We start from the raw sequence: 18,059 nt of genomic DNA, 5'->3' as shown, positions 1-18,059 counted from the left end.
GGCAAAGCGCTGGCTTTGAATGCAAGGAGTCACGGGCTACGACCCACCGGCGGCCCCTTCGATAGCTCAGCTGGTAGAGCGGAGGACTGTAGCGTCAACGTAGTAATCCTTAGGTCGCTGGTTCGATTCCGGCTCGAAGGATGCCCTCTTTTACCCTGCCTCTCTCCCCCTTTAACTAGAAGGCACTCTAGAAGGCACTCTAGAAATGTGCAATTGGGAAGCCTTTTAAGGAACTTTGTTTTTATTATTCATGTCTCCCTCGGCCGGTGCGCCGGCCCTCGGCGTGCAGTCTCTGTGGCGCAATTGGTTAGCGCGTTCGGCTGTTAACCGAAAGGTTGGTGGTTTGAGCCCACCCAGGGACGCTCATGTTTTCTCCATTACCTCAGTGGGGCCCGAAGGCTAAAACAAAGCGTGTCCTTTGGCTCTCTTCAGGTGACCGGCAACTGAGCAGACAAACAAGCGTTCACTGGAGACCCTTGCAAATGTACTAGCCGTTTGTTGAAGAGGTTTACATAGTTGATCGAGCCACTTCTTTGGCTCAGGAAGATAACTGCAGCACTTCTAGTCACACCTTAAGACAATCACCATGTGAATGTGTCGATGTTGATTGTCCAAGAACAGGGGGAGGTGTGAAAATTGTAGAACCGCCCTGTTCAAGTTAGATGATCCCATTGTTGGTGGCAGGAAGCCTGCATAGCTATTGGTGCCTAGATCGGCGTGGCTAAAGGTGACAATTGTTGTCAAATCGCTTGGCTAGCTAGAGCGATGTTCAAAATGGGCAGTGCAGATAGTGCCGATGTACAAGCTTCCGTCCCAGTGTATTGCTGGACTTGAAGTACACAGCGATGCAATTGTTGTTAAAGATCCTCCAGAGTTTTTCTGACACTCCAGTGGCTTACGGGGGTGACTATATTTCTCCAAATGTTCTGCTTCTCCCCAGTTTGTTTTCGTGACCTTGTGGATGTTTAGCCAAGACCCAGTCTGGCTAGCCACAAGCTTTCAAAGCACACCTGAGAGGGTCTGTAGACTCTTTTTGTTGTTACCGCGTCAGCCCGATATTGCAGAGTCCTAAGAAGCCCCAGCTTGGGTTCCAGTGGGTGGTGTGAGCCAAAAAGCAGATAGCGGTGTGTGTGGGTAGGTTTCCTGTAGGCCTCCTTGCCCAAATGCACCCCTTTCCTTGCCTTGCAAGACACAGTCCAAAGCGGGTCATTTGCTATTCGATGCCTTCGTCACCGAATAGCAAATGGTGCAATATGATGCCAGCTAAGGGTGTTAGCGTTGTTGCCAGATACTTAGCAATGTTGTGTGTGACAGAGTTGATTCTCTTTGGGAATCAGTAGTCAAAATGGCTGAACCTTGGCCCTGGATAATGCTGGACCTCCTGAGCGAGTTAAAGCATAAGGCCAGAGACTTTTCGAATGCCGAAGAAAGTCTCCACAGTTGTCGCTAAGCCAGGATATCTTAGGAGCTTTCTTCAAGGACCTGGATGACTTGGGTCTTTGCTTAGGGCCGCTTTGCAAGGCCAAAAAGGGATAGGAGTGCGTTGGCCGGGAATCGAACCCGGGTCAACTGCTTGGAAGGCAGCTATGCTCACCACTATACCACCAACGCAAGGCTGTCCGGGGCCTGTGCCACTATCTCTATCCAATTCGTGTCACACGTGGCGCTGATAAGAACCACGCCCCAGCGCAAGGTCAACTTGCTGCCATACGAATTGACCACTAGAAAGATAAGCTCGAAACATTTCCCCGTTTGTAGAGGGAATGGAAGAGAAGCCAGTCGATATGGTAAAGGTGGGGCCGTGCAGTGCGCATGAATGCCACTGACTGGGCCAAAACGTTGCGATGCCATACTCCCAACGTGGGGCTCGAACCCACGACTCTGAGATTAAGAGTCTCATGCTCTACCGACTGAGCTAGCCGGGCTAAGACGCTGCCTCCCGTGTGGCCTCTTGCTACCAACTGACGCCAAACACTTTTTGCTAACTTTCGGCCCAATTTGTTTTGATAGACGCAATGCGCTTCCAAACACTCCTGCGCTTACTTGCTGTCAGGGAGGTACATCACCGTTGCTGCTGTGGTTTTTGGGCTCCCAACAAAACGCGGTAGGTGCTTCGATTGTGTTTTCTCGCTGTGCAAAACGTGAAGCCGAGCTTTCCCACATCACAGCTGCCAAGGCATTTGACCTTTCAGGCAGAGGCGGCATAGACCAATCCCTCAAGGCAGAAGGACTAACGCAAAGGGCAAAGCGCTGGCTTTGAATGCAAGGAGTCACGGGCTACGACCCACCGGCGGCCCCTTCGATAGCTCAGCTGGTAGAGCGGAGGACTGTAGCGTCAACGTAGTAATCCTTAGGTCGCTGGTTCGATTCCGGCTCGAAGGATGCCCTCTTTTACCCTGCCTCTCTCCCCCTTTAACTAGAAGGCACTCTAGAAGGCACTCTAGAAATGTGCAATTGGGAAGCCTTTTAAGGAACTTTGTTTTTATTATTCATGTCTCCCTCGGCCGGTGCGCCGGCCCTCAGCGTGCAGTCTCTGTGGCGCAATCGGTTAGCGCGTTCGGCTGTTAACCGAAAGGTTGGTGGTTCGAGCCCACCCAGGGACGCTCATGTTTTCTCCATTACCTCAGTGGGGCCCGAAGGCTAAAACAAAGCGTGTCCTTTGGCTCTCTTCAGGTGACCGGCAACTGAGCAGACAAACAAGCGTTCACTGGAGACCCTTGCAAATGTACTAGCCGTTTGTTGAAGAGGTTTACATAGTTGATCGAGCCACTTCTTTGGCTCAGGAAGATAACTGCAGCACTTCTAGTCACACCTTAAGACAATCACCATGTGAATGTGTCGATGTTGATTGTCCAAGAACAGGGGGAGGTGTGAAAATTGTAGAACCGCCCTGTTCAAGTTAGATGATCCCATTGTTGGTGGCAGGAAGCCTGCATAGCTATTGGTGCCTAGATCGGCGTGGCTAAAGGTGACAATTGTTGTCAAATCGCTTGGCTAGCTAGAGCGATGTTCAAAATGGGCAGTGCAGATAGTGCCGATGTACAAGCTTCCGTCCCAGTGTATTGCTGGACTTGAAGTACACAGCGATGCAATTGTTGTTAAAGATCCTCCGGAGTTTTTCTGACACTCCAGTGGCTTACGGGGGTGACTATATTTCTCCAAATGTTCTGCTTCTCCCCAGTTTGTTTTCGTGACCTTGTGGATGTTTAGCCAAGACCCAGTCTGGCTAGCCACAAGCTTTCAAAGCACACCTGAGAGGGTCTGTAGACTCTTTTTGTTGTTACCGCGTCAGCCCGATATTGCAGAGTCCTAAGAAGCCCCAGCTTGGGTTCCAGTGGGTGGTGTGAGCCAAAAAGCAGATAGCGGTGTGTGTGGGTAGGTTTCCTGTAGGCCTCCTTGCCCAAATGCACCCCTTTCCTTGCCTTGCAAGACACAGTCCAAAGCGGGTCATTTGCTATTCGATGCCTTCGTCACCGAATAGCAAATGGTGCAATATGATGCCAGCTAAGGGTGTTAGCGTTGTTGCCAGATACTTAGCAATGTTGTGTGTGACAGAGTTGATTCTCTTTGGGAATCAGTAGTCAAAATGGCTGAACCTTGGCCCTGGATAATGCTGGACCTCCTGAGCGAGTTAAAGCATAAGGCCAGAGACTTTTCGAATGCCGAAGAAAGTCTCCACAGTTGTCGCTAAGCCAGGATATCTTAGGAGCTTTCTTCAAGGACCTGGATGACTTGGGTCTTTGCTTAGGGCCGCTTTGCAAGGCCAAAAAGGGATAGGAGTGCGTTGGCCGGGAATCGAACCCGGGTCAACTGCTTGGAAGGCAGCTATGCTCACCACTATACCACCAACGCAAGGCTGTCCGGGGCCTGTGCCACTATCTCTATCCAATTCGTGTCACACGTGGCGCTGATAAGAACCACGCCCCAGCGCAAGGTCAACTTGCTGCCATACGAATTGACCACTAGAAAGATAAGCTCGAAACATTTCCCCGTTTGTAGAGGGAATGGAAGAGAAGCCAGTCGATATGGTAAAGGTGGGGCCGTGCAGTGCGCATGAATGCCACTGACTGGGCCAAAACGTTGCGATGCCATACGCCCAACGTGGGGCTCGAACCCACGACCCTGAGATTAAGAGTCTCATGCTCTACCGACTGAGCTAGCCGGGCTAAGACGCTGCCTCCCGTGTGGCCTCTTGCTACCAACTGACGCCAAACACTTTTTGCTAACTTTCGGCCCAATTTGTTTTGATAGACGCAATGCGCTTCCAAACACTCCTGCGCTTACTTGCTGTCAGGGAGGTACATCACCGTTGCTGCTGTGGTTTTTGGGCTCCCAACAAAACGCGGTAGGTGCTTCGATTGTGTTTTCTCGCTGTGCAAAACGTGAAGCCGAGCTTTCCCACATCACAGCTGCCAAGGCATTTGACCTTTCAGGCAGAGGCGGCATAGACCAATCCCTCAAGGCAGAAGGACTAACGCAAAGGGCAAAGCGCTGGCTTTGAATGCAAGGAGTCACGGGCTACGACCCACCGGCGGCCCCTTCGATAGCTCAGCTGGTAGAGCGGAGGACTGTAGCGTCAACGTAGTAATCCTTAGGTCGCTGGTTCGATTCCGGCTCGAAGGATGCCCTCTTTTACCCTGCCTCTCTCCCCCTTTAACTAGAAGGCACTCTAGAAGGCACTCTAGAAATGTGCAATTGGGAAGCCTTTTAAGGAACTTTGTTTTTATTATTCATGTCTCCCTCGGCCGGTGCGCCGGCCCTCAGCGTGCAGTCTCTGTGGCGCAATCGGTTAGCGCGTTCGGCTGTTAACCGAAAGGTTGGTGGTTCGAGCCCACCCAGGGACGCTCATGTTTTCTCCATTACCTCAGTGGGGCCCGAAGGCTAAAACAAAGCGTGTCCTTTGGCTCTCTTCAGGTGACCGGCAACTGAGCAGACAAACAAGCGTTCACTGGAGACCCTTGCAAATGTACTAGCCGTTTGTTGAAGAGGTTTACATAGTTGATCGAGCCACTTCTTTGGCTCAGGAAGATAACTGCAGCACTTCTAGTCACACCTTAAGACAATCACCATGTGAATGTGTCGATGTTGATTGTCCAAGAACAGGGGGAGGTGTGAAAATTGTAGAACCGCCCTGTTCAAGTTAGATGATCCCATTGTTGGTGGCAGGAAGCCTGCATAGCTATTGGTGCCTAGATCGGCGTGGCTAAAGGTGACAATTGTTGTCAAATCGCTTGGCTAGCTAGAGCGATGTTCAAAATGGGCAGTGCAGATAGTGCCGATGTACAAGCTTCCGTCCCAGTGTATTGCTGGACTTGAAGTACACAGCGATGCAATTGTTGTTAAAGATCCTCCAGAGTTTTTCTGACACTCCAGTGGCTTACGGGGGTGACTATATTTCTCCAAATGTTCTGCTTCTCCCCAGTTTGTTTTCGTGACCTTGTGGATGTTTAGCCAAGACCCAGTCTGGCTAGCCACAAGCTTTCAAAGCACACCTGAGAGGGTCTGTAGACTCTTTTTGTTGTTACCGCGTCAGCCCGATATTGCAGAGTCCTAAGAAGCCCCAGCTTGGGTTCCAGTGGGTGGTGTGAGCCAAAAAGCAGATAGCGGTGTGTGTGGGTAGGTTTCCTGTAGGCCTCCTTGCCCAAATGCACCCCTTTCCTTGCCTTGCAAGACACAGTCCAAAGCGGGTCATTTGCTATTCGATGCCTTCGTCACCGAATAGCAAATGGTGCAATATGATGCCAGCTAAGGGTGTTAGCGTTGTTGCCAGATACTTAGCAATGTTGTGTGTGACAGAGTTGATTCTCTTTGGGAATCAGTAGTCAAAATGGCTGAACCTTGGCCCTGGATAATGCTGGACCTCCTGAGCGAGTTAAAGCATAAGGCCAGAGACTTTTCGAATGCCGAAGAAAGTCTCCACAGTTGTCGCTAAGCCAGGATATCTTAGGAGCTTTCTTCAAGGACCTGGATGACTTGGGTCTTTGCTTAGGGCCGCTTTGCAAGGCCAAAAAGGGATAGGAGTGCGTTGGCCGGGAATTGAACCCGGGTCAACTGCTTGGAAGGCAGCTATGCTCACCACTATACCACCAACGCAAGGCTGTCTGGGGCCTGTGCCACTATCTCTATCCAATTCGTGTCACACGTGGCGCTGATAAGAACCACGCCCCAGCGCAAGGTCAACTTGCTGCCATACGAATTGACCACTAGAAAGATAAGCTCGAAACATTTCCCCGTTTGTAGAGGGAATGGAAGAGAAGCCAGTCGATATGGTAAAGGTGGGGCCGTGCAGTGCGCATGAATGCCACTGACTGGGCCAAAACGTTGCGATGCCATACGCCCAACGTGGGGCTCGAACCCACGACCCTGAGATTAAGAGTCTCATGCTCTACCGACTGAGCTAGCCGGGCTAAGACGATGCCTCCCGTGTGGCCTCTTGCTACCAACTGACGCCAAACACTTTTTGCTAACTTTCGGCCCAATTTGTTTTGATAGACGCAATGCGCTTCCAAACACTCCTGCGCTTACTTGCTGTCAGGGAGGTACATCACCGTTGCTGCTGTGGTTTTTGGGCTCCCAACAAAACGCGGTAGGTGCTTCGATTGTGTTTTCTCGCTGTGCAAAACGTGAAGCCGAGCTTTCCCACATCACAGCTGCCAAGGCATTTGACCTTTCAGGCAGAGGCGGCATAGACCAATCCCTCAAGGCAGAAGGACTAACGCAAAGGGAAAAGCGCTGGCTTTGAATGCAAGGAGTCACGGGCTACGACCCACCGGCGGCCCCTTCGATAGCTCAGCTGGTAGAGCGGAGGACTGTAGCGTCAACGTAGTAATCCTTAGGTCGCTGGTTCGATTCCGGCTCGAAGGATGCCCTCTTTTACCCTGCCTCTCTCCCCCTTTAACTAGAAGGCACTCTAGAAGGCACTCTAGAAATGTGCAATTGGGAAGCCTTTTAAGGAACTTTGTTTTTATTATTCATGTCTCCCTCGGCCGGTGCGCCGGCCCTCGGCGTGCAGTCTCTGTGGCGCAATCGGTTAGCGCGTTCGGCTGTTAACCGAAAGGTTGGTGGTTCGAGCCCACCCAGGGACGCTCATGTTTTCTCCATTACCTCAGTGGGGCCCGAAGGCTAAAACAAAGCGTGTCCTTTGGCTCTCTTCAGGTGACCGGCAACTGAGCAGACAAACAAGCGTTCACTGGAGACCCTTGCAAATGTACTAGCCGTTTGTTGAAGAGGTTTACATAGTTGATCGAGCCACTTCTTTGGCTCAGGAAGATAACTGCAGCACTTCTAGTCACACCTTAAGACAATCACCATGTGAATGTGTCGATGTTGATTGTCCAAGAACAGGGGGAGGTGTGAAAATTGTAGAACCGCCCTGTTCAAGTTAGATGATCCCATTGTTGGTGGCAGGAAGCCTGCATAGCTATTGGTGCCTAGATCGGCGTGGCTAAAGGTGACAATTGTTGTCAAATCGCTTGGCTAGCTAGAGCGATGTTCAAAATGGGCAGTGCAGATAGTGCCGATGTACAAGCTTCCGTCCCAGTGTATTGCTGGACTTGAAGTACACAGCGATGCAATTGTTGTTAAAGATCCTCCGGAGTTTTTCTGACACTCCAGTGGCTTACGGGGGTGACTATATTTCTCCAAATGTTCTGCTTCTCCCCAGTTTGTTTTCGTGACCTTGTGGATGTTTAGCCAAGACCCAGTCTGGCTAGCCACAAGCTTTCAAAGCACACCTGAGAGGGTCTGTAGACTCTTTTTGTTGTTACCGCGTCAGCCCGATATTGCAGAGTCCTAAGAAGCCCCAGCTTGGGTTCCAGTGGGTGGTGTGAGCCAAAAAGCAGATAGCGGTGTGTGTGGGTAGGTTTCCTGTAGGCCTCCTTGCCCAAATGCACCCCTTTCCTTGCCTTGCAAGACACAGTCCAAAGCGGGTCATTTGCTATTCGATGCCTTCGTCACCGAATAGCAAATGGTGCAATATGATGCCAGCTAAGGGTGTTAGCGTTGTTGCCAGATACTTAGCAATGTTGTGTGTGACAGAGTTGATTCTCTTTGGGAATCAGTAGTCAAAATGGCTGAACCTTGGCCCTGGATAATGCTGGACCTCCTGAGCGAGTTAAAGCATAAGGCCAGAGACTTTTCGAATGCCGAAGAAAGTCTCCACAGTTGTCGCTAAGCCAGGATATCTTAGGAGCTTTCTTCAAGGACCTGGATGACTTGGGTCTTTGCTTAGGGCCGCTTTGCAAGGCCAAAAAGGGATAGGAGTGCGTTGGCCGGGAATCGAACCCGGGTCAACTGCTTGGAAGGCAGCTATGCTCACCACTATACCACCAACGCAAGGCTGTCCAGGGCCTGTGCCACTATCTCTATCCAATTCGTGTCACACGTGGCGCTGATAAGAACCACGCCCCAGCGCAAGGTCAACTTGCTGCCATACGAATTGACCACTAGAAAGATAAGCTCGAAACATTTCCCCGTTTGTAGAGGGAATGGAAGAGAAGCCAGTCGATATGGTAAAGGTGGGGCCGTGCAGTGCGCATGAATGCCACTGACTGGGCCAAAACGTTGCGATGCCATACGCCCAACGTGGGGCTCGAACCCACGACCCTGAGATTAAGAGTCTCATGCTCTACCGACTGAGCTAGCCGGGCTAAGACGCTGCCTCCCGTGTGGCCTCTTGCTACCAACTGACGCCAAACACTTTTTGCTAACTTTCGGCCCAATTTGTTTTGATAGACGCAATGCGCTTCCAAACACTCCTGCGCTTACTTGCTGTCAGGGAGGTACATCACCGTTGCTGCTGTGGTTTTTGGGCTCCCAACAAAACGCGGTAGGTGCTTCGATTGTGTTTTCTCGCTGTGCAAAACGTGAAGCCGAGCTTTCCCACATCACAGCTGCCAAGGCATTTGACCTTTCAGGCAGAGGCGGCATAGACCAATCCCTCAAGGCAGAAGGACTAACGCAAAGGGCAAAGCGCTGGCTTTGAATGCAAGGAGTCACGGGCTACGACCCACCGGCGGCCCCTTCGATAGCTCAGCTGGTAGAGCGGAGGACTGTAGCGTCAACGTAGTAATCCTTAGGTCGCTGGTTCGATTCCGGCTCGAAGGATGCCCTCTTTTACCCTGCCTCTCTCCCCCTTTAACTAGAAGGCACTCTAGAAGGCACTCTAGAAATGTGCAATTGGGAAGCCTTTTAAGGAACTTTGTTTTTATTATTCATGTCTCCCTCGGCCGGTGCGCTGGCCCTCGGCGTGCAGTCTCTGTGGCGCAATCGGTTAGCGCGTTCGGCTGTTAACCGAAAGGTTGGTGGTTCGAGCCCACCCAGGGACGCTCATGTTTTCTCCATTACCTCAGTGGGGCCCGAAGGCTAAAACAAAGCGTGTCCTTTGGCTCTCTTCAGGTGACCGGCAACTGAGCAGACAAACAAGCGTTCACTGGAGACCCTTGCAAATGTACTAGCCGTTTGTTGAAGAGGTTTACATAGTTGATCGAGCCACTTCTTTGGCTCAGGAAGATAACTGCAGCACTTCTAGTCACACCTTAAGACAATCACCATGTGAATGTGTCGATGTTGATTGTCCAAGAACAGGGGGAGGTGTGAAAATTGTAGAACCGCCCTGTTCAAGTTAGATGATCCCATTGTTGGTGGCAGGAAGCCTGCATAGCTATTGGTGCCTAGATCGGCGTGGCTAAAGGTGACAATTGTTGTCAAATCGCTTGGCTAGCTAGAGCGATGTTCAAAATGGGCAGTGCAGATAGTGCCGATGTACAAGCTTCCGTCCCAGTGTATTGCTGGACTTGAAGTACACAGCGATGCAATTGTTGTTAAAGATCCTCCGGAGTTTTTCTGACACTCCAGTGGCTTACGGGGGTGACTATATTTCTCCAAATGTTCTGCTTCTCCCCAGTTTGTTTTCGTGACCTTGTGGATGTTTAGCCAAGACCCAGTCTGGCTAGCCACAAGCTTTCAAAGCACACCTGAGAGGGTCTGTAGACTCTTTTTGTTGTTACCGCGTCAGCCCGATATTGCAGAGTCCTAAGAAGCCCCAGCTTGGGTTCCAGTGGGTGGTGTGAGCCAAAAAGCAGATAGCGGTGTGTGTGGGTAGGTTTCCTGTAGGCCTCCTTGCCCAAATGCACCCCTTTCCTTGCCTTGCAAGACCCAGTCCAAAGCGGGTCATTTGCTATTCGATGCCTTCGTCACCGAATAGCAAATGGTGCAATATGATGCCAGCTAAGGGTGTTAGCGTTGTTGCCAGATACTTAGCAATGTTGTGTGTGACAGAGTTGATTCTCTTTGGGAATCAGTAGTCAAAATGGCTGAACCTTGGCCCTGGATAATGCTGGACCTCCTGAGCGAGTTAAAGCATAAGGCCAGAGACTTTTCGAATGCCGAAGAAAGTCTCCACAGTTGTCGCTAAGCCAGGATATCTTAGGAGCTTTCTTCAAGGACCTGGATGACTTGGGTCTTTGCTTAGGGCCGCTTTGCAAGGCCAAAAAGGGATAGGAGTGCGTTGGCCGGGAATCGAACCCGGGTCAACTGCTTGGAAGGCAGCTATGCTCACCACTATACCACCAACGCAAGGCTGTCTGGGGCCTGTGCCACTATCTCTATCCAATTCGTGTCACACGTGGCGCTGATAAGAACCACGCCCCAGCGCAAGGTCAACTTGCTGCCATACGAATTGACCACTAGAAAGATAAGCTCGAAACATTTCCCCGTTTGTAGAGGGAATGGAAGAGAAGCCAGTCGATATGGTAAAGGTGGGGCCGTGCAGTGCGCATGAATGCCACTGACTGGGCCAAAACGTTGCGATGCCATACGCCCAACGCGGGGCTCGAACCCACGACCCTGAGATTAAGAGTCTCATGCTCTACCGACTGAGCTAGCCGGGCTAAGACGCTGCCCCCCGTGTGGCCTCTTGCTACCAACTGACGCCAAACACTTTTTGCTAACTTTCGGCCCAATTTGTTTTGATAGACGCAATGCACTTCCAAACACTCCTGCGCTTACTTGCTGTCAGGGAGGTACATCACCGTTGCTGCTGTGGTTTTTGGGCTCCCAACAAAACGCGGTAGGTGCTTCGATTGTGTTTTCTCGCTGTGCAAAACGTGAAGCCGAGCTTTCCCACATCACAGCTGCCAAGGCATTTGACCTTTCAGGCAGAGGCGGCATAGACCAATCCCTCAAGGCAGAAGGACTAACGCAAAGGGCAAAGCGCTGGCTTTGAATGCAAGGAGTCACGGGCTACGACCCACCGGCGGCCCCTTCGATAGCTCAGCTGGTAGAGCGGAGGACTGTAGCGTCAACGTAGTAATCCTTAGGTCGCTGGTTCCATTCCGGCTCGAAGGATGCCCTCTTTTACCCTGCCTCTCTCCCCCTTTAACTAGAAGGCACTCTAGAAGGCACTCTAGAAATGTGCAATTGGGAAGCCTTTTAAGGAACTTTGTTTTTATTATTCATGTCTCCCTCGGCCGGTGCGCCGGCCCTCGGCGTGCAGTCTCTGTGGCGCAATCGGTTAGCGCGTTCGGCTGTTAACCGAAAGGTTGGTGGTTCGAGCCCACCCAGGGACGCTCATGTTTTCTCCATTACCTCAGTGGGGCCCGAAGGCTAAAACAAAGCGTGTCCTTTGGCTCTCTTCAGGTGACCGGCAACTGAGCAGACAAACAAGCGTTCACTGGAGACCCTTGCAAATGTACTAGCCGTTTGTTGAAGAGGTTTACATAGTTGATCGAGACACTTCTTTGGCTCAGGAAGATAACTGCAGCACTTCTAGTCACACCTTAAGACAATCACCATGTGAATGTGTCGATGTTGATTGTCCAAGAACAGGGGGAGGTGTGAAAATTGTAGAACCGCCCTGTTCAAGTTAGATGATCCCATTGTTGGTGGCAGGAAGCCTGCATAGCTATTGGTGCCTAGATCGGCGTGGCTAAAGGTGACAATTGTTGTCAAATCGCTTGGCTAGCTAGAGCGATGTTCAAAATGGGCAGTGCAGATAGTGCCGATGTACAAGCTTCCGTCCCAGTGTATTGCTGGACTTGAAGTACACAGCGATGCAATTGTTGTTAAAGATCCTCCGGAGTTTTTCTGACACTCCAGTGGCTTACGGGGGTGACTATATTTCTCCAAATGTTCTGCTTCTCCCCAGTTTGTTTTCGTGACCTTGTGGATGTTTAGCCAAGACCCAGTCTGGCTAGCCACAAGCTTTCAAAGCACACCTGAGAGGGTCTGTAGACTCTTTTTGTTGTCAGCCCGATATTGCAGAGTCCTAAGAAGCCCCAGCTTGGGTTCCAGTGGGTGGTGTGAGCCAAAAAGCAGATAGCGGTGTGTGTGGGTAGGTTTCCTGTAGGCCTCCTTGCCCAAATGCACCCCTTTCCTTGCCTTGCAAGACCCAGTCCAAAGCGGGTCATTTGCTATTCGATGCCTTCGTCACCGAATAGCAAATGGTGCAATATGATGCCAGCTAAGGGTGTTAGCGTTGTTGCCAGATACTTAGCAATGTTGTGTGTGACAGAGTTGATTCTCTTTGGGAATCAGTAGTCAAAATGGCTGAACCTTGGCCCTGGATAATGCTGGACCTCCTGAGCGAGTTAAAGCATAAGGCCAGAGACTTTTCGAATGCCGAAGAAAGTCTCCACAGTTGTCGCTAAGCCAGGATATCTTAGGAGCTTTCTTCAAGGACCTGGATGACTTGGGTCTTTGCTTAGGGCCGCTTTGCAAGGCCAAAAAGGGATAGGAGTGCGTTGGCCGGGAATCGAACCCGGGTCAACTGCTTGGAAGGCAGCTATGCTCACCACTATACCACCAACGCAAGGCTGTCTGGGGCCTGTGCTACTATCTCTATCCAATTCGTGTCACACGTGGCGCTGATGAGAACCACGCCCCAGTGCAAGGTCAACTTGCTGCCATACGAATTGACCACTAGAAAGATAAGCTCGAAACATTTCCCCGTTTGTAGAGGGAATGGAAGAGAAGCCAGTCGATATGGTAAAGGTGGGGCCGTGCAGTGCGCATGAATGCCACTGACTGGGCCAAAACGTTGCAATGCCATACGCCCAACGTGGGGCTCGAACCCACGACCCTGAGATTAAGAGTCTCATGCTCTACCGACTGAGCTAGCCGGGCTAAGACGCTGCCTCCCGTGTGGCCTCTTGCTACCAACTGACGCCAAACACTTTTTGCTAACTTTCGGCCCAATTTGTTTTGATAGACGCAATGCGCTTCCAAACACTCCTGCGCTTACTTGCTGTCAGGGAGGTACATCACCGTTGCTGCTGTGGTTTTTGGGCTCCCAACAAAACGCGGTAGGTGCTTCGATTGTGTTTTCTGGCTGTGCAAAACGTGAAGCCGAGCTTTCCCACATCACAGCTGCCAAGGCATTTGACCTTTCAGGCAGAGGCGGCATAGACCAATCCCTCAAGGCAGAAGGACTAACGCAAAGGGCAAAGCGCTGGCTTTGAATGCAAGGAGTCACGGGCTACGACCCACCGGCGGCCTCTTCGATAGCTCAGCTGGTAGAGCGGAGGACTGTAGCGTCAACGTAGTAATCCTTAGGTCGCTGGTTCGATTCCGGCTCGAAGGATGCCCTCTTTTACCCTGCCTCTCTCCCCCTTTAACTAGAAGGCACTCTAGAAGGCACTCTAGAAATGTGCAATTGGGAAGCCTTTTAAGGAACTTTGTTTTTATTATTCATGTCTCCCTCGGCCGGTGCACCGGCCCTCGGCGTGCAGTCTCTGTGGCGCAATCGGTTAGCGCGTTCGGCTGTTAACCGAAAGGTTGGTGGTTCGAGCCCACCCAGGGACGCTCATGTTTTCTCCATTACCTCAGTGGGGCCCGAAGGCTAAAACAAAGCGTGTCCTTTGGCTCTCTTCAGGTGACCGGCAACTGAGCAGACAAACAAGCGTTCACTGGAGACCCTTGCAAATGTACTAGCCGTTTGTTGAAGAGGTTTACATAGTTGATCGAGCCACTTCTTTGGCTCAGGAAGATAACTGCAGCACTTCTAGTCACACCTTAAGACAATCACCATGTGAATGTGTCGATGTTGATTGTCCAAGAACAGGGGGAGGTGTGAAAATTGTAGAACCGCCCTGTTCAAGTTAGATGATCCCATTGTTGGTGGCAGGAAGCCTGCATAGCTATTGGTGCCTAGATCGGCGTGGCTAAAGGTGACAATTGTTGTCAAATCGCTTGGCTAGCTAGAGCGATGTTCAAAATGGGCAGTGCAGATAGTGCCGATGTACAAGCTTCCGTCCCAGTGTATTGCTGGACTTGAAGTACACAGCGATGCAATTGTTGTTAAAGATCCTCCGGAGTTTTTCTGACACTCCAGTGGCTTACGGGGGTGACTATATTTCTCCAAATGTTCTGCTTCTCCCCAGTTTGTTTTCGTGACCTTGTGGATGTTTAGCCAAGACCCAGTCTGGCTAGCCACAAGCTTTCAAAGCACACCTGAGAGGGTCTGTAGACTCTTTTTGTTGTTACCGCGTCAGCCCGATATTGCAGAGTCCTAAGAAGCCCCAGCTTGGGTTCCAGTGGGTGGTGTGAGCCAAAAAGCAGATAGCGGTGTGTGTGGGTAGGTTTCCTGTAGGCCTCCTTGCCCAAATGCACCCCTTTCCTTGCCTTGCAAGACACAGTCCAAAGCGGGTCATTTGCTATTCGATGCCTTCGTCACCGAATAGCAAATGGTGCAATATGATGCCAGCTAAGGGTGTTAGCGTTGTTGCCAGATACTTAGCAATGTTGTGTGTGACAGAGATGATTCTCTTTGGGAATCAGTAGTCAAAATGGCTGAACCTTGGCCCTGGATAATGCTGGACCTCCTGAGCGAGTTAAAGCATAAGGCCAGAGACTTTTCGAATGCCGAAGAAAGTCTCCACAGTTGTCGCTAAGCCAGGATATCTTAGGAGCTTTCTTCAAGGACCTGGATGACTTGGGTCTTTGCTTAGGGCCGCTTTGCAAGGCCAAAAAGGGATAGGAGTGCGTTGGCCGGGAATCAAACCCGGGTCAACTGCTTGGAAGGCAGCTATGCTCACCACTATACCACCAACGCAAGGCTGTCCGAGGTCTGTGCTACTATCTCTATCCAATTCGTGTCACACGTGGCGCTGATAAGAACCACGCCCCAGCGCAAGGTCAACTTGCTACCATACGAATTGACCACTAGAAAGATAAGCTCGAAACATTTCCCCGTTTGTAGAGGGAATGGAAGAGAAGCCAGTCGATATGGTAAAGGTGGGGCCGTGCAGTGCGCATGAATGCCACTGACTGGGCCAAAACGTTGCAATGCCATACGCCCAACGTGGGGCTCGAACCCACGACCCTGAGATTAAGAGTCTCATGCTCTACCGACTGAGCTAGCCGGGCTAAGACGCTGCCTCCCGTGTGGCCTCTTGCTACCAACTGACGCCAAACACTTTTTGCTAACTTTCGGCCCAATTTGTTTTGATAGACGCAATGCGCTTCCAAACACTCCTGCGCTTACTTGCTGTCAGGGAGGTACATCACCATTGCTGCTGTGGTTTTTGGGCTCCCAACAAAACGCGGTAGGTGCTTCGATTGTGTTTTCTCGCTGTGCAAAACGTGAAGCCGAGCTTTCCCACATCACAGCTGCCAAGGCATTTGACCTTTCAGGCAGAGGCGGCATAGACCAATCCCTCAAGGCAGAAGGACTAACGCAAAGGGCAAAGCGCTGGCTTTGAATGCAAAGAGTCACGGGCTACGACCCACCGGCGGCCCCTTCGATAGCTCAGCTGGTAGAGCGGAGGACTGTAGCGTCAACGTAGTAATCCTTAGGTCGCTGGTTCCATTCCGGCTCGAAGGATGCCCTCTTTTACCCTGCCTCTCTCCCCCTTTAACTAGAAGGCACTCTAGAAGGCACTCTAGAAATGTGCAATTGGGAAGCCTTTTAAGGAACTTTGTTTTTATTATTCATGTCTCCCTCGGCCGGTGCGCCAGCCCTCGGCGTGCAGTCTCTGTGGCGCAATCGGTTAGCGCATTCGGCTGTTAACCGAAAGGTTGGTGGTTCGAGCCCACCCAGGGACGCTCATGTTTTCTCCATTACCTCAGTGGGGCCCGAAGGCTAAAACAAAGCGTGTCCTTTGGCTCTCTTCAGAGTTTTACAATGCCTCATGGGACATGTAGTTCTGCAACAGCTGGAGGGCCGTAGTTTGAGGATCCCTGCTTTAAAGCATGTATGGAATTTTATGCTGGATCTACTAGTCTACTATATTTTCCCTAGGCCATCTACCAGCACTTTTCCATTTAGACTTGGTCAGCCAAGGGCCAGGAACTTAGACACTGCCTTACCGAGGTCTCTGGGGTCAAACCCAGGATTTTGCGGGATGGTGCCAATGACCATGCGATAAGGAGCTTGTTGAAAAATAGAGTAGAGAGGGAGCTTGTTGAAAAGTTTGAAGATAATTCATGGAAACGGAAGAAATAAAAATACCCCAGCGTAAAATTCCATACATGCTTTAAAGCAGGGATCCTCAAACTACGGCCCTCCAGCTGTTGCAGAACTACATGTCCCATGAGGCATTGTAAAACTCTGACATTCACAGACATGACTAGGCATGATGGGAATTGTAGTTCCTGAACAACTGGAGGGCCGTAGTTTGAAGACCCCTGCTTCAAAGCATCTCTGTCCCCTCCCTCTCTGAAGTGGAAAATGTGACCCTGGGCAGAAACCCTTTAGACTTGGCGTTGATCGGGGTCACCATAAGATGAATTTCTAGACTCCCCATGTGGTGCAAATCTGACCAAAAAAGGCCCCTCTTGAAAGACCACTGAGTTGAGGACTTGAGTTGAGCGTAGCCGGTGAGGTATGTGGGTACAAAAGGACACGCATCTCCCTGTCATGGAATCGAACCCCGGTCTCCCGCGTGACAGGCGGAGATACTCACCACTATACTAACGAGGACCACATGGCGGCTGAGGCCACCGTCACTTTCTGCGCCTTTCTTGAGCTGAGCGTAGCCGCTGAAGTCAGTCGGTACATGAGTAGAAAAGGAAAAACGCATCTCCCCGTCGGGGAATCGAACCCCGGTCTCCCGCGTGACAGGCGGGGATACTTTCCACTATACTAACAAGGACCACTTGGATGCCGTGGCTATCGTCGCCTCCCTTAGAGCTGAGCGTAGCCGGTGAAGTGTGTGAAAAATGAAAACCCATCTCCTCGTTGGGAGATCAAACCCCGATCTGGCCCCTGATAGGAAAGCCATAGAAATTCATGGACGGTGTCTAAGAAAGGTCCCACCGAGATTTGAACTCGGATCGCTGGATTCAGAGTCCAGAGTGCTAACCATTACACCATGGAACCTCTGGCACAGAGGCTGTCTCTGTACTCAGATATCCACAAGTTTCCTTTCTGGTGCATCTGTATGTCAGCATGCGCCTCGGTTAATCTGTGTCCCCTTTCATCCCATAGGATCTACTAGTCTACTATATTTTCCCTAGGCCATCTACCAGCACTTTTCCATTTAGACTTGGTCAGCCAAGGGCCAGGAACTTAGACGCTGCCTTACCGAGGTCTCTGGGGTCAAACCCGGGATTTTGCGGGATGGTGCCAATGACCATGCGATAAGGAGCTTGTTGAAAAATAGAGTAGAGAGGGAGCTTGTTGAAAAGTTTGAAGATAATTCATGGAAACGGAAGAAATAAAAATACCCCAGCGTAAAATTCCATACATGCTTTAAAGCAGGGATCCTCAAACTACGGCCCTCCAGCTGTTGCAGAACTACATGTCCCATGAGGCATTGTAAAACTCTGACATTCACAGACATGACTAGGCATGATGGGAATTGTAGTTCCTGAACAACTGGAGGGCCGTAGTTTGAAGACCCCTGCTTCAAAGCATCTCTGTCCCCTCCCTCTCTGAAGTGGAAAATGTGACCCTGGGCAGAAACCCTTTAGACTTGGCGTTGATCGGGGTCACCATAAGATGAATTTCTAGACTCCCCATGTGGTGCAAATCTGACCAAAAAAGGCCCCTCTTGAAAGACCACTGAGTTGAGGACTTGAGTTGAGCGTAGCCGGTGAGGTATGTGGGTACAAAAGGACAC

At 51.0% G+C, this 18,059-nt stretch overlaps 12 non-coding genes across 12 annotated transcripts; 11 read left to right on the top strand and 1 right to left on the bottom strand.

Annotated features, from left to right (window-relative positions):
• Positions 1 to 55: 55 nt before the first annotated feature.
• Positions 56 to 141, top strand: TRNAY-GUA (transfer RNA tyrosine (anticodon GUA)). The gene is given in 2 exon segments: positions 56 to 92; positions 106 to 141. It is a non-coding gene; the product is annotated as a tRNA-Tyr (tRNA).
• A 2,155-nt stretch (positions 142 to 2,296) lies between these two features.
• TRNAY-GUA (transfer RNA tyrosine (anticodon GUA)) lies at positions 2,297 to 2,382 on the top strand. The gene is given in 2 exon segments: positions 2,297 to 2,333; positions 2,347 to 2,382. It is a non-coding gene; the product is annotated as a tRNA-Tyr (tRNA).
• Positions 2,383 to 2,529: 147 nt separating this feature from the next.
• TRNAN-GUU (transfer RNA asparagine (anticodon GUU)) lies at positions 2,530 to 2,603 on the top strand. The gene has a single exon. It is a non-coding gene; the product is annotated as a tRNA-Asn (tRNA).
• Positions 2,604 to 4,537: 1,934 nt separating this feature from the next.
• TRNAY-GUA (transfer RNA tyrosine (anticodon GUA)) lies at positions 4,538 to 4,623 on the top strand. Its single transcript is given in 2 exon segments — positions 4,538 to 4,574; positions 4,588 to 4,623. It is a non-coding gene; the product is annotated as a tRNA-Tyr (tRNA).
• A 147-nt stretch (positions 4,624 to 4,770) lies between these two features.
• TRNAN-GUU (transfer RNA asparagine (anticodon GUU)) lies at positions 4,771 to 4,844 on the top strand. The gene has a single exon. It is a non-coding gene; the product is annotated as a tRNA-Asn (tRNA).
• Positions 4,845 to 6,778: 1,934 nt separating this feature from the next.
• Positions 6,779 to 6,864, top strand: TRNAY-GUA (transfer RNA tyrosine (anticodon GUA)). Its single transcript is given in 2 exon segments — positions 6,779 to 6,815; positions 6,829 to 6,864. It is a non-coding gene; the product is annotated as a tRNA-Tyr (tRNA).
• Positions 6,865 to 7,011: 147 nt separating this feature from the next.
• Positions 7,012 to 7,085, top strand: TRNAN-GUU (transfer RNA asparagine (anticodon GUU)). Its single transcript has one exon. It is a non-coding gene; the product is annotated as a tRNA-Asn (tRNA).
• A 1,934-nt stretch (positions 7,086 to 9,019) lies between these two features.
• Positions 9,020 to 9,105, top strand: TRNAY-GUA (transfer RNA tyrosine (anticodon GUA)). Its single transcript is given in 2 exon segments — positions 9,020 to 9,056; positions 9,070 to 9,105. It is a non-coding gene; the product is annotated as a tRNA-Tyr (tRNA).
• A 147-nt stretch (positions 9,106 to 9,252) lies between these two features.
• Positions 9,253 to 9,326, top strand: TRNAN-GUU (transfer RNA asparagine (anticodon GUU)). The gene has a single exon. It is a non-coding gene; the product is annotated as a tRNA-Asn (tRNA).
• A 2,167-nt stretch (positions 9,327 to 11,493) lies between these two features.
• Positions 11,494 to 11,567, top strand: TRNAN-GUU (transfer RNA asparagine (anticodon GUU)). Its single transcript has one exon. It is a non-coding gene; the product is annotated as a tRNA-Asn (tRNA).
• Positions 11,568 to 13,726: 2,159 nt separating this feature from the next.
• On the top strand, positions 13,727 to 13,800 carry TRNAN-GUU (transfer RNA asparagine (anticodon GUU)). The gene has a single exon. It is a non-coding gene; the product is annotated as a tRNA-Asn (tRNA).
• Positions 13,801 to 17,245: 3,445 nt separating this feature from the next.
• Positions 17,246 to 17,317, bottom strand: TRNAQ-CUG (transfer RNA glutamine (anticodon CUG)). Its single transcript has one exon. It is a non-coding gene; the product is annotated as a tRNA-Gln (tRNA).
• Positions 17,318 to 18,059: the final 742 nt, after the last annotated feature.

Source organism: Aquarana catesbeiana, unplaced genomic scaffold (assembly GCF_042186555.1).
Source record: "Aquarana catesbeiana isolate 2022-GZ unplaced genomic scaffold, ASM4218655v1 unanchor86, whole genome shotgun sequence".
NCBI classification, from domain to species: domain Eukaryota; kingdom Metazoa; phylum Chordata; class Amphibia; order Anura; family Ranidae; genus Aquarana; species Aquarana catesbeiana.
The sequence above is the reverse complement of the archived record's forward strand: the minus strand, read 5'-3'. Positions and strand labels throughout refer to the sequence as shown.